Here is a 16356-nt window from a genome sequence, read left to right as displayed (position 1 = left end):
AGCGTTTTTACTGTGAATCATTAAGTGTAACTTAAATATTTTATAAAATTAAAAACTTAATGCTAATAGTGCTAAACAGAAAACACAAGAAAAACGTAAAATTCGGTTGCGTATTTCAATGAAGACGCTATATGAGGTCAAGGCCGTATCTTGGTAAAAAATTGTGGAAAATTTGATTCTTTTGGAAGTCCTTTTTTCGGGTATGTGTACGAGTATTTACCCAATACCGAAAAATTACAAATTGAACTTATAAACAAATCTGACGACGAAAGCAAGTCATTATCGTGGAGACCCTACTAACGTTTCATTGCAATAGTTAAATTTGTACTCTCATCTGTATATATTCGAACAGAGATACACTGCACGCTCGTCATAAGCGAAAGATAAAGCAAAATGTAAATATATCATATAATAATCATAGCAAATGCATTGCATCGTAAAACGGTACGACAGCGCCAAAACTTCCGTCACCAATCGAATCCAACGACTCGCGATCAACATCTGTGGCGCGAAGCATTTAGTTGATATTCTGAGTTTGTGCATTGCGGATCGGTAGTAGCGGTTAAACGAAGTGATCGCTGTTTTACGATTGTGTTGTAGTAGTTGTGATTGAAGCTAAGCTTAATTGAAGAACTTAAAAACGCGAGTGAGTTGTATAAAAAAGAAAGCACACAGCGCTATGCCTCTATAAAGAGCAAAGACTCGGCAAAGCCTTTCGGTTAAATTGAATTGAATGTACAATCATTGTTGCAAAGTTGCAACCACAAGGAAAAAAAAACAAAAAAAGAACAGTTATAAGTAAACTGACATAACTAGCACGACATCAAGTTACTTAAAAAGTTAGTAGATGAATAGAAAAATTAAGTAAATTATACAGATATATTTGTAAATGAAAATTAATATTTGAAATAATGTTGCATTTATAAAATAAATACAGTAAATGCGGTATTGGAGATTTATATACTTAAACATATTTATAAGTATAAGTAACCTTCCGAGCTGATTCATCACTGGACTGACGATCCAGCAGCAACTCTTTGAGTCAACAGCTTTATTGTTGTTGCATTAATATTGCTGGACTGACAACTGCAGCAAACTGCAAATACCTGTTTTGCAAAAATGCTATATAGTTGTATTACAACAACAATCATAACATTACAAAGCAATTTTAAAAGCGTCATTTGCGGTGCTGCCAATAAACCAAAGCAACAAAGCATGCAGGCATCATTAATCAGCGCAACACTTGAAAGAAAGTTTTAATATTTTGAAGTAGCAATTCACTGGCTGTGGTTTCATAAATATGTACGTTTTCTTAAATTCTTCGAGCTTTTATTGCAAATTTAATGACGAAAATCGAACTCCTGCCCATTAAGACGTTACCTGACCCGACCCAGTAACATTCGGTATGGATGTGAAAGTAGAGGGGTTTTAACCGATACCACAGAAGATCTATTGGGCTTTGCGTCTTATTCGGTCACTCTACCTTTGGTAAAGAATTTATTCCCACTATGCCCCATAGAAAATATTGTCGATTTTCATTTCTGAAACGTATGTAGTATATGTATTTATTATTGTTGTTCAGTTTTTACAAACTCAAATTTGACCTATGTATGTATGTATACGAGTATGTAAAACGCGGTTGCGCTATGCACTTTATTCAGATGATGTCACATATGTATAGAAAAGTAAGCGTATTTGTAAATATGTAAATAAGTGGCTACGAGGCCCACTTTTGTTTTCAATTCTATGAAATTTATTTCAACAAAAAAAACACCGATGTACATGCATATAAACCGTACTCAAACACATACATATGTATATGCATATACTCATACAAATGCGCGTATTTATCCAATATGGAGTGGCAATCGCCTGTGGGCGTGCAGCACTGAACAGGTTGAAACAGTGCTGAATATAAACACAAATGGATAAAAATTAGGAATGTACTCATGTGGACCGCCAACTCCCAGATATACATACATACATATGTATGTATGTACATTAGTCTCGTCATTCACGAGACGCTTATCCGCATAGAATTGTGTATTGATATATTCCATATTTCAGGAATGCATTGGTCAGACGGTCGAACTTTGTGACTTCTAACGAAACATGCATATGGCTTTGTTGTAAATATGTAAAAAAAACTTAGGGTTAGGTTAATTGGCTACCGAGCTGAGTTTTGCAGCTGATCAGCCCAGACAAACACTTGTACACACCCCCCCTGTCTGCCACATCAGCCAAAGTGCGTATCTTCTTGTATATTTAATTAAAGTTTAACGCCTTGTAGCTGTACCGACATGAACTTTTCCTCTTTTTCTACAAATTTAATTAAGTTCTTTCTGCGTACTTTGTTTTGAGAATAAACAAAAACGAAAGAAAAATCTAAAGTAATCCAGTGGCGTTTTCATAGAGCTTAACAAACAAGTGTGTATAGTATACATACATATTTGTAAACAACACAAGTAATGGGTTTCGCTGAATTTTCAAATTTTTCGATATAACATGTACAAATCAAGCGCTGTACACAAATGTTGCTGCCACATATCGCCAGCCGAAACAAAGTTAATAAATTTTCAACGATCGAACTTTCAAGCTATATAAACAATGAAGAATATAAATTTGAATGCCAATACTTGCGCCTTGATATTCTTAAATGTGGGTGTACTTACATACGTATACTCTTACCTACATATGTATGTACATATATATACCGCACATATGTATGTATGTATACAGAATACAATATTGCGGATGAAGAAAGCAATTGACCAAGTGGAAGTATTCACACCTGCTTATATAAAACAGAGATTCCGTTGTTGGGAAAAATGTTTCAAAAGACCTACTGCCTGACTTACATAAATGTGTAAGGAATTGAAAGCGAGACGTCCAAGAAGATTGTGTGCGCATCAGCTAATTATTTTCTATTAATCCAAAATTATTATCCATGAGCAAATGAGCAAACCGTGCTCTATTTTTATGCGCCTGTTTGTCCAAATTGACTTTGACAATTGTCTGCCTTCATACATACATACATACCTTGTCTATAATAATATAATTTTGTGCTATGCTTTATGTTATATATGTACATATGTATGCATGGTAACGGGACTAATAAATTATTATGAATTAAAGCTTTTCGAATCGCAGTGATTATAAGCAACTGCCACTACAATTATCCTTTAAATGTTTGCTTTCTTTTAAATTTGCACTTTAGCTGTGTATAAACAGATTTTACTGCTGTGCTTCGTACACTGTTATACATGGTATGTCTGCTCTTGTGTTTGCTTTTGCATTTTTATGTTACCAAACTGCTCCACAATTTTGTATTGTATATCGTTTGCTTGCTTGATATTTGAAATTTGGCCGTTGTGCGAAAAAGCTCAGTCAGCACTCACTCGTTTGCCGTCTTAAGCTTTCAATCAGTTATGTGGTGTACATATGTATGTATGTATATACAAATCACACACATATACATGAGTTGTACCCGCTAGCGGATTGGATGGACGTTGCGCTATATAAATATACATTAATGTTAGTAAAAAACAAAATGGCTACCATTTAATCTGTTTTTGTAAACCGCAGGAAATCATGACGCAACAGAAATGAATCTAATACCCCGAAATACTAAATAAAAATAAAATAAAAAACAGTGGAGGTGTGAAAAGACTGTATAGGAAGTAAATATTGTCCGAGTGTGTACATATGTCTACAAGTATATGTATGTACTCATATCCACAATCGTACTTAATTAATACACACTTTTCATACATATTACCTGTGTTCGTATTGGCAATGATGGCAATAATTCGTTCACAAATAGTCTAGATATAAAAATGTAGATACATAGATACATTCGCAAATATGGGAGGAGCCTCTAGGCGATTAGGTATGTGAGTTGCCTACGGAATTATTAATTATAAAACACTCAATAAATAAAGTGGAATGTGTATAATAACGGTGCATAACACACGGCTAGGTATGGCAAATATTTCGATTTGGAGTGCAACTTCGAAAACCCAGAGAAAATACCTTTTTACTTAGTGTGAACAGTCTCTCAAAAACGACTACTCCTGTACTTTAGGCTGGTAAATTTTGATTCAACGGATTTCGGCTATGTTACAAAGATATTTTTAATTATAAATATGGATAAACACATACTCATTGCATATAGCATTATTGCTCACGGAAACGAAGTACATAAGCTATTTGGTACTTATACCCGCTATATAAGTATGTATATAAGACAACACACTTACACACGTGCATGTGTGTTCAGCTACTGAATGAAACCTATTCAGCGTTTTAGCCATCTAAAACAAACACCAACATTTTTTTGACCAAACAAGAATAATTAAAAGGCAAACAAGGCATGAGATGAGCATACCAAAAGTAGCGAAAATCAACAACCAGAATCAACAGTTCAGAGAGAACAGCCACAAGCCGAACTGTGGAGTATTCAAATATTAAATATTCATTAAATTTTCTGTACATAGTCTTTTGTTTTATTCTGGTCATTTTCAATGTTAAAATAAAAAAAATAAAACAAAAAGTCTACGTATGAAATTCCTTAAGTACAACAACAAAACATACTTAACTTTAGCTGTGGGTGAGGCTATAACGATGGGAATAGAAAAATGAAATAATAATTTCAACTTAAATAATTCGTGGTCATTTTATGAGATGGGAAGCACAAACGTAAAATGTTTATACATATACACATCGTACATACATACATAAACGGGTCAAACAATTAAATCGACAGTGCGACAAGCAGCTCACCAACGTGCTTGGGCTTTCATTTGCATTTTCCCACACTACTGTCAAAAAGTCGCTTCATGATTTGGTGTTACGCTACGTTTTTTATTCAACTTGGAATAGACTGCCAAGCGGCGTAGAAGAGTGCATAACTCAAGGTAGGGCTTGCCTATGGTGAATCACGTCTTGGACATAAAATTTGTCAAAAAATTAAAAGTTAGAATTTATTATCAGCGAATAAAAATAATCTCTCAATTTTTAAAAACGCTTTGTTTTATTGCACTGGCACTTTGTTAGTACATACATACTTACATATAGTTAAGTAGGTCTATATTTTCACATACCTATCTCCAGGTCGAACGGGTAATTTGTGATTTTATATTTGTCTCGATCTTTTCTGGAAAATTTCGGGAATTAACGGGTCTCTGGTAAAGAAATACTGCTAAAGCAAAGGAGAACACATTTCAATGTCTGAAAGTAATGAATAAAAGATAAAATAATGGATATTCTTCCTGGCCTGTTGAGATAATGCAGTTCTTCTCATCGAAGGCTTCTTAGTATAAGAATTAGAGGAAAAAAGTAAGGAAGAGCAAAGTTCGGGTGGGACCGACCATTTTATACTCTTGCAACTTGCCTGAGATTCATTAAGGTACCTCACATACCACTCACAGTGTTTGTTATATGTTTGTTATATGGGGGCTTGGTCAAGATTTCGAACAATTTTATCTATTTTAGGCACAAAGATACAATGGAATATTCTTATTCTTATTACATTCTCTTAATCTCATTGAGGAAACCCACATATTGGCCGATATTTGCGGTATAGTCATACGAAAGTTCGAAATTCTTTGTTTTAGGTATATGGGGGCTCAGGGAAGTATTGATCCGACTCAGACATACCATTGTGAGGAAAGGATTCTCTCTGAATTTCAATTGTAAGAATATCCTGTACATTGGCCGATATTTTAAGTCAAAGGTCAACTATAGAAACTGAGGTCCACTTATTCGGAACCTAGGGGTTTGAACACCATAAGGTGGCATACTCTAAAGGCATTATTCGTGCAAAGTTTTATCCCGTTATATTAATTGATTCTTGATTTATTCACTCGTAAGGAAAAAATCAAATGGAATTTAAAATTGTGTTGTATGTATTCGCTCACTTTTTCTAAATTTTTGGCCCACAGGTGCATCTTACTACAGCAATCCCCTGTGCCAAATTAAAGCTCTATATCGTATTTTAGTGCTTTGTTATGGCACTTTATTGATTTTCGGTTAATGGCAGTAATTTTGGTTGTGTAGCGTGGCAGTGGTCAGATTACGTTTATCTACGAACTCGAAATTTTTTTAGCCAACAAACGCGAATCATCAAGTTATCTTAATTTTTACTCAAGTTACAGTTTGCACGGACGGACGGACCGTCACCCCGAAAGTCAGCTCTTATCCTGATCATTTATATATGTGACCTGGTCTACGGAAAGGGGGCTTAGGTGTCAAAATTAATGAGATAACGAGAAACTGACGAAACGAGTTGTTTATTTTTTAACAGCTGTTTCCCAGAAAACTAGTTTTCTATGTTCTAGAACTTTCTTGTAGACCGGTAAATTTCTTATGAGAATAAGTGTTGATACTCGCTTACCAATTATTTGTTTGTGTACATTAAAAATCCAAACAAGAAAAACAAAATTTCCTGTGTTATTTATTTGGGAAATCGAAAATATCGATGAGGCACCTCTTAATATTAATATTAAGAGTACAGATCTTACCAGAATTTGTTTTTTGTCATGTCGGATGAGATTTTCATGGTAACTAAGAAAAAAAATAAAAACTATTTTTGGCCCACCTTAATAGATATATACATATATATATAACCCAATATCTATCTGTCTTAGTTTCATGAGATACCTACAACCGTTAGGCGATCTATTATACTCTGCAGCAACATGTTACAAGTGTATAAAAACGTTTGCCTCAAAACGCTCCCTCCTCATAAAATTTAAAACGCGTACAGACAAACGTATGTTTTGCTTTTGTATATATGAGATATATTTCACATTATATCTTACCTGTCTGCAGACGAGATTCTTCAGTGAAAAAACAGGCATTCGTTTCACTAAATGGTTTCAAAAGGTTTACTGGAGCAAAGCTCAGCATCCGCGGGCTACACCGCTCGTTTAGTTCGTGTTACTCTTTACAGAGTAGTATGTTTTACATATTCTTGTGTATGAACGTATGTCATTATGGCGTATAGTTTCACAAAACCGCAGTTCTACTTGCGAAAACGTCTACATTGAGATGACAAAGCGACTACATACTTACAGACATTGCACAACCGGATGACTGCACTTGAACCAGTACTGAAAGTCAACGAACGCTGCTCAAACGAAGTATTATTCGAGAATTTTCGATAAATCCTGACTTTGAACAGGTCGGTAGAAGTAAGCTTGATATGCTCCACAACTCTTGAAATTTTAACTTAAATTACAATTTTTTTTGTTGACCTCTGTGGAAAATGCAAATTTGCGGTCATAGAGCATACTATGAATTTTACTCAACTTCAATTTTACACTCACTTAATAACCCACTATAATTTGCAGTGAGCACATTCAGTGCAGTGTCTGGCTTTGAGCTTGTCATCAGACATACATACATATGTTAACTAAAAGATCGAACTAAATGGCAATTCGACCTAACTAATTATACTGTGCTCTCACATTCTAACCGATATAAAGCAGGTTTGTCATGCACTTATTTAGATGACTTATACGTATAGTGAGTTCCATTTGGTGACCCTAGGGTGCTGTCACAACAAATCCCAATGAACAATTACCTTGGATTCAAAAGGAATTCTCCATCTTGCTTGAAAAAAAGAGATCTAACCAAATAACACAATACGAATACCATTCGTCGCTGCACACAATAAACCGGCAATCACATTCCTCAGGAGTTCCTCACGAGTTGTCCTTTCAAAGTAAGGTCTAAAAGCTGGTACTATTCTGAATATTTTAATTTTAAAGAATGGTCGCAGTCTTTTTATAAAACATTTATGTATTTTTCGAGCTAGACCAGCGTATCATCATTTCAATGTACGAAAGTCAAGCTCTGATGTATTCATTACTCTATATACTACATATATATATATATGAACTTTATATATGTATGCACAAAATTAAATCACTTATGTTCAACATGTTCGCTCATATTCAATTGCAAATTGGGGCTTACTCTATATAATATACAGTGAGCACAGTTGGAGGCAGCGAAAGTTTATGAAGCTATTATATACATTGTGACAAAAAAGTACGCAGAAATTTAAAATAAAACGCAAACTAGACGAGTCGAGCAAAAAACGCGTTTCATACCCAAAATATCCACCAAAATCATTGGAATGGACGCGAGAGATGTCAGGCTCTCTTGCTATATCTCTAACACTTACCTAATGATTTTCAAGCACCATATTCTTCTCCTTTTTAATATTTTCATCAGTTGAACAGGCCGAAGATTGTCCAGAACATGACATAACTTCAACAATCTCTCGACTGTCTTTGAAGGCTTTGTACCACTCGTAGAGTTGTGTTTTTGATAAAACTGGATCACCGTCAGTCTTTTCCAACATTCGCAACAATCCTGTACACGAAATTTGGTTAGAAATACAAAATTTGACACAAATTCTTTATTCGATATTTTTATCCATTGAAACAATTGCATAATAATTTTCATTTACCCGAAGAATTTAATAACAATTCCGGGTGCTTTTTTGTCTTGATGTATGTATGTATATAGCTATATGTGATATGCTTTTATCTCTCTCTTTTATTTTTTCCTTTCACAGCGAATAGGCTAACAAAAGAATTAGGTGATGTCCATATCCAACGAATCATTTAAATCGTACTATCAAACTAATTACCACATTGCTTACATAAATACAAAAACAAATACTACAAATGATCGGTCAGTTCTGTAGCACGATTTGTACTGTTTTATTTTTACATTGTATGTCTCTATTTGATACAAGTAATTGTGTCGAGTATGTATATACATGAATCTATTTTATATGGCTGTGTCCATTTGTCAATGAGGTAATGATCGCACGTGACATCCGTTCCTGTGTGGAAGTTAAATGCTTAGAAATGTGGTTATGGTTTCCATCGGTATTTAACCAAAATTACGCGCTAATATTAGTGCGTTTTCAGATACCGTCATTAGCCATATAGCCCACCAGCTTTATTGTTATAGTTGCCTAGCTTTTATGTGTTATTAAACATTTTTGAGGTTATGAGAATATTTTTTTCGTTTCTAAATTTATTAGGATTATCTTATAGAATGAACGCCAATGGTTATGATTTGCAATAACAAACGGCAAGAAAAAGCTAAATTCGAATGTAAAGTAGTGTCGTAAATTGTAATAGTGCACCAATTTTGCAATGCTAAAGCATTTTGGATCTTGGAACTTTTAGCAACCAGGCGAGCAAGCTGAAATCAAAAATTTTTCGGTGTGTAATTATATGCGTTTTTGGAAGTATTTAGGGCCTAAGAGGAGTTATGAACTCCATCTAAAGAACCTTAATAGCTAACCCATCAGTAGAACAATCACAAAATTATTTCATCCAATGTTGGTACCAAACCACATTCTGCCAAGCAAAAAAGTTATACATATATTTAATAGAAAGAAAGGTATAGATATGGAAAAATATATACTCGTACATATACATATGTATGCATATATACATACCCTTAACTCAACTTTGCAATATATAATATATCATATATTAGTGAATAAACATTCATTTCAGAAGCCCTTCATACAAAGAGAGTATCTATATATCAAGTCTGCTATGATATCGTATACATATATCGGACAATGATAAAGGAGTACGCAACTTATTCAATTGCGATATCGGTTCAAAATTCGCACCTTTCTAACATTTTAATTCGTTGCCAGATCGAATCGAAAGCCCAAAGTCTTGGACATTTACAACATCCTACGAAATCGGTTTACGATTAAGGTTTAACAAACTATAATATATATTGAATATCTTAGCAGGAATAATTTGGCCCTTTCGATATTTCCAGTTGCTAAAAGACAATTTCCAAAGTCGGGTACGTGATTGCGCTATCAGCTTCCAATGACATGAGAGGTGTGTATACTTTTGTCCCTGATATAAATTTTTATTGCACTATCATATGTATTATATAAGTATTTGTATAAGACTCGTAGGTAGGAACTGACAGCGTTTGATCCGACATTTGCGTCTATGTTAATTTGTCAGCACTAAAATAAATTTCTTGCAATTAGTGCCTAATTTACTCCAATTAACTTTTAACGTCGCTGAAAGTTTTCCCTGCCTTTTCAAAGCCGGCAATTGTATCCGCTCCGTACAAGCTTGCACTCATACATACATACGCATGTATGTACAAACTAACATACTACATATGTATATGCACAGAATTGTAAATGGACGATCTCAAAAAACAGTAATGGTTATACCCAACCAATAAATAATCGCACAAATGGTGTTAAAAGCGAAACCAAAAAATCATATTTTATGCTCACCAAAAACGAATCACAGTTTATTATAATACTTGCTAACAATTATAGACGTGATCAATTTGGCGAGAAAATGGTCAGAATTTTTCAAGACAAACCATTAATAACTGAGTTGAAACAATTTGTCGATTAAGTATGAATGTAAGCAGGCATGTACATACATATATCTACATATGTACATGCATACATATGTAGGTGTATTTGCAGTTGCTGTTGTGGCATGTGTCTAGAAATATTTCCGATTACTTCGATCGCTGTTCACCACTTTTAACTTGCTCACGCACAGTTGAGCATTAATGGTGTGTAGGCTGTGCACGAACGAAAATTACTCAATTGTGACAGGGGAACACTTACAAACATACATACATTTAATTATATATTATAAACAGCTAATTGCCTTTTTTCAAAACTGTGGTACTTGAATCCATTGGACGAAACAGCCTCAAGCTTCAGCATCTGGCTACTGACCGCCCGCTTCTATAGTTAAGAAAGCGGTAAATTTTTTTGATGGAAAACGTTTATTCACACTAACATTGAAAAGTAATTAACAAAAATTAAAAACGCCAAAAATGAGAAGCTCTCGTGCTGAGTGAAGGTTGTCGGTACCTCAGTATCCACTGGGGTTGGTACAACTATTCGTGTTATTATTGAGTTCTTAGAGCTGAGTGTGTGGTCAATTTATAATAAAATTATTTAATTATATTTTCTGCACTCAAAGCGAAAATTTATGATTTTCTTATTTACCCGGGTTTACATACACAAGTATGTATGTATGTAAGTATGTATAAATTTACATATATACTACGTACGTACAGTTAATTTACGATGTTTCTCAACATTACAATACAGGTATTGAATAACAAATGTAAAAATTACTGGGTTTGGCTTTTTTCAATAATAACTAAAACATATGTATATGTACATATGTATGTATCTTCAAAAACAAGCCAGCCACTATTAGTAACTGAAACACTCAGACATTGACGACACTTTTTTGGAGTATAGGTCAATACTCATACAAATTTCCTTCCAGAACTCGAAGTCTCTCGAAGTTTTTTTTGTGGGTTATGATGATTCGAGTTAGGGAAGTTCAACTGTACTATTTTTCTGAAATGTGAATTACAACTTTATTGAATACGAAATGTGTAACGGGAATTTTAAAATTTCGCGAGTTTGGAGAGTTCAATTATTAATATTTTTGAGAAAGGTTCTACGACTCATTAGGGCTTATTAACAACCAGAAGTTTACGATCTTTGTAGTATGCTCTACCAACAAACAAGAAAATAACAATAACACAACTATCAATACGTAAATATGTATAAATTTTTGTGAGAAAACAAATAATCGAAAAGGCTGAAACAATTATGCAAATTCTTCTTCTGGTAATATTGCTAATATATTTGCATTTGTGCACATATATATATACGAATAGCAAATTGGTTCGTTTTGTTAAGCTAATTGATCAGCCAGTAAATAAAAAGTGTCGGTTTCGCTTTTGAAGTGTTGTTTTAGACACCTTTTAAGCACCGCTCAACACTACATCAATGAACCATCAATAACACCAATCAAATCTAAAGTAATAAAAAATAAAAATACATAAATATACATACATATATGTATATGTAAAGAAGTGACACTTAGACCCTCCTCCAAGTGCTAAACCCGCTTTGTATAAGTTTCAAACGCCAGTTGGAGCCACAAGCAGCCACTCGGTAGTCAAAATATTGACGTTTTCAAATTAGTTTGATTTATGCCGTTTCCAGGCATAGTCTTGTATTAGTGACACATTCTCACCATTAATTGAACAGAAATACAAATTCATATTCCTCTGATACATAACAACCGTGAGAAAATATCTTATCGTTCACAGGAGATCTTGAAAATTTTTTAAATCGTCTTCACAGTCTTGTTTTGCCCATTCTTCTTTGTCAAAATTCTGCCCACTATTTAATTATGTAGAATCTTTTCGTAACTGACCTTTCAAACTTGATTTTAAGTAAAAGTTATCAAATGTACATACACATACGAGGTATGTTCGAAAAGTAACGTGTTTTTAATTTTAATCAAGAACTATTTGCTGCTCATCCATATTTTCTTTCCTTTAGAGTAATCGAGAATTATTTGAACAAAACAGTACCCATTCAATCGAAAGTTCTTAATATCGAGTATATTATGTCTACAAACAAAAGAAATAAGAACTGCGAACGTATGATTTGAAGTTCTACCAATAAAATCCGATAGAACGTAGGCCGATAACCACACTTCTGAACACCCCTCGTATTCAGATGATCATTTAGAATTCTTCTTTCATATTTTTCATTAGATTTTTTGCCGCAATCGCCCAATTCGCTCTGACTAATTGATTACTTATAAATCTGATTTTTGTGGGCGAGACTTAATTTAGAATTCATTAAATTCAAAAATTAAGCGAAACATTTACAACATTTTTTTGCTCTGAGGTTAAAGCAGGGCGTACAATTACGTCTATACATACATATGTATGTATGTATATGTAGTGTTCTGGGACTATAGTTTTCACAGGAGCTAAAATATATAAATAAAAAGTACATCACATCGACGGATAAAGCGAAGGCAGTTAAGAGTTGGAATAACTCATTAACAACGTAATGAAAGTATTCGCTACTGCCCAAGGGGAGATGGAAACCATATTGGAACAAGTTGTCCAAATCTCATGTATTATTGTATCTACAATTTTTAGTAGGTGCATAGTTCCTATTATTAGTGATAACAAGAGTATTGTCTGAGGTTAAGAGAAATATAACAAAAAGATAAAATATTTAATACACTCGTTAGCACAAAGAAATATTATTACAGCTTACACTTTAATGCGTTTACAGCTCTTTTACTTAACTCTCCGGTTCAGTCTACAAAGTCAACACAGACATAGCTACTGGTTAAATATTTAAAAAAATTTAAGTAGCAAACACAAAGCTTACTTGAATTTCATTAAGTGGTTGACTGAAGGAATAACAAACATAATTACAGCAATAACATTAAATTTAAAGAAATACCGAAATTATGTTAATGGGCGAACTGTCAAAAGACAAATGTTTTCATCAGTGTGTCGGGAATACATGTGTCGGGAATACATGTGTCAACTTTTTTTATAATTCTGAGTTATTACTTCTTGACGCTAAAACAAGAAATTATGTGGAAATATAGTTGATTCAACCAAAAAAAAACTAGCATCTGGGATTTCGTTCGTATTAATTGCTTTGTATGAAGCGGAAGCTAAAGAATGGGCTTCACACTACATACTTCAGCAGTAAAAAACTTGCTTTGGATGCCTAACAAACGCAAAGCGAAAACGAAAAACTACTTTTAATTATTGTTAAATGTTCTTTCTCTAATTTTATATTTATATATGCCATCTTAACTTAGTGAAATGAGGGCTTGAGTGTCATCCTGTTATTGTACCTTTGTTATAAAATTGTATGTTCTTGTTATATTTGTAGCTTCTACTATTTTAAATTAGAAATAATAACAAATAACTGTGAAATTGCATATATGGTACAGAATTTCGACATGTAAAAAACATATTTTCATACAAGTTCTTAAACATATCTATGTCTATTTGATGGAGCAATTTTTTTGCCGAAGTAAAAACATTTTAATAACGTCTTAGTTTCGAACCTTGCGATTTCTAGGGCATGAACAAGTATAGTCAATTTAGCCATTTATAATGATAGAATGGTTTTAAAACGGGTAAAATAAAACTAAGTAGCATCGAAGGTGTTGAGTACACCGCTTTAATATGGTATCCGCATACTATTTTGTATCAAATTGACACCTTTGTTGTTGTTTTTTTCCTAAAAAAGCAATCCGCAAAGAGAACGAATGGAAAACAGCTTTTGTGTGCCGCTAGTTCCAAAAATATACGGAACAAAAAAAACGTTCACTTCTGCTAACCAAATCAGATGAAAAACACATATAAAATATTTAATAGCTTCCGTTACAAGGACTTGATTTTGATCAATCAGTTCGTATGACAGCTATATGCTACAGTGGTTTGATCTGAGCAACTTCTCCGATAATTGTGGATATATCTTGTCAAATAAAAACGATATCCTTACAAGAACTTGATTTGGAACTTTCAGTTGGCATGACAACTACATATATATATATGCTACAATAGCCCAATATTCCGACAAATGAGCATCTCTTTCGGGAGAAAATGACATGTGCAAAATTTCAGATTGATATCTCAAAAACTGAGGAAACAGTTTGCATATATACCGACAGACGAACTTAGCTAAATACAATGAATTCGTCATGGGGGTCATTAATACACACAATGTTTCACGGTATAAATATTAAAATATGGTAGATTATCAAGCTAAACCATTGGTCGATTGATCGCTTCACTCTCCATGTCCTCAGCATTCATAAGCATGTTTATATGTACATATGTATATTATGTTTAAGAACTACGTTTTTGTTTCGTTTTGTAGATTGTTATCCATTTCGCAGTTATCTGTATAGCAACCAGACAGCATTAGGAAATTCAATGAGATTGCATGCAAATAAGTGGATATATGGTATAAGTATTCAAAGTCTAACGGGGCATCTCGACAGGATAAAATCTATGTCTTGCGAACTGTATTGCCATGCCTATTGCCTGTGGAGACTCCACATTGCTTATATCTTACAATATATCGCAAACTAATTCGTATGCCATATATCGTAAGCTATAAGCTGTCACTTCAGCATTTTGACAGCGCTGTTTTCATTTCTATGAAAATTTCGAAGATGCAACATATCTCATTTGCACATATGCCGACGGCATTTTCATTTCGGTTGAATAAATCTCGAACGTTCGACGAGTCACTCGCGGACGATGCGTCGATCGTTGAGAATATGAAACAGGAAAAAAAAGGGAGTGTATTAGCAAATGAAACCACAAAGTTTGTATTTAATATAGCAAATTAAAATATTGGTTCTTTATTAAATTGTGATTACCAACAAAATTACTTACGGTTTGTGCTTGTGGTGATGCTGGTTGTGATGGCCGGTGGACGACGTCTTGATTGCTTCGATCGCTAGGAAAAAGTGAAAGTGCGCGACTCGCAGGCTCGCTTGCTACGCGGGAGTTTTCAACGAAACCATTGCCAGTTGAGTGAAAGTTATTAACCGTTGAGTGAAAACTATTAACGGCTAACTGGCAATGGTTTGTTATATACTCACTAGGGGTGGTAAAAAGAAATTAGGCGCTGGCCTAAACATCGGTAATATGAAAATTAGAAGAGCGAGTATTAAGACGGTTGTGTTATATTATAAAAATAAAGTACATTTTCAAAATAATATTTTTTCAAAAAATTAATATTTAGTTTAATATTGTTAATTTACAGAAAAATTATGCAAATTGGGTTCGGATAAGCGAAATCTTAAATTTAATAAACTTATACTAGCAAAAATCAAAATATCATTGCTCATTTTAAATTTATTATTTTAATTGGTATGTAAAATGTATGCCACAATTATTACATAGTAGTCCAAAAATATGAATTCTTATTTTTCCCAGAAATATATTTGTAAAAAAAGGATATTTTTCTTATTATCTTATTTTTCCCAGAAATATACATTTGTAAAAAAAAGGATATTTATCCTTTGTTATTATTTCATTTTTCCCAGAAATACATTTGTAAACAAAAGGATCTTTATCCCTTTTTTATTTTCCACATAAAAGATTTAAACAGTTCAAGGGCTCAAAACATGCGCTACATCAGCTCGAACCTACCTACCCTACGCTTTTGCGCAAATGATTATCTTATGATAACAAATGCCCACATACAGATTTGGCAATGGCAATAGCAATAGATTTGACAGTTAGCAAGACATAGATTTTATCTTGTCGAGATGCCCCGTAAGTTTGATCTAAATGTTCCCCTTCCAAAATTCGAATCGCTTCATCGCCATGTCCGTCTACTCGAAGTGACGCAACCATTTATATATTTAGCCTGTAAAATAAATTATGGAATAATTTACATTTACATTCAATAAGTATATACGAAGTTATGAACATATATATTTA

General features: G+C 33.6%; 1 protein-coding gene across 4 annotated transcripts in view; it reads left to right on the top strand.

The window, feature by feature from the left end:
• The first annotated feature begins 72 nt into the window (after window positions 1-72).
• LOC126756087 (transient receptor potential cation channel protein painless) overlaps window positions 73-16356 on the top strand; it is a 25165-nt gene continuing 8881 nt past the window's right edge. Inside the window, exons 1-3 of one of the 4 annotated variants that reach the window (XM_050468915.1) lie at window positions 528-839; window positions 9549-9761; window positions 9829-9893. The gene's annotated coding sequence lies outside the window, so the exon portion shown is untranslated. Of the gene's footprint in view, window positions 201-527; window positions 840-9548; window positions 9762-9828; window positions 9894-16356 lie in introns of those variants that run through there. The other 3 variants (XM_050468916.1, XM_050468917.1, XM_050468914.1) reach the window with 3 other exon arrangements.

This window comes from Bactrocera neohumeralis, chromosome 4 (genome assembly GCF_024586455.1).
Source record: "Bactrocera neohumeralis isolate Rockhampton chromosome 4, APGP_CSIRO_Bneo_wtdbg2-racon-allhic-juicebox.fasta_v2, whole genome shotgun sequence".
NCBI classification, from domain to species: Eukaryota; Metazoa; Arthropoda; class Insecta; order Diptera; family Tephritidae; genus Bactrocera; species Bactrocera neohumeralis.
Note: the sequence above shows the minus strand (reverse complement) of the source record. Positions and strands in the feature narration are given on the sequence as shown.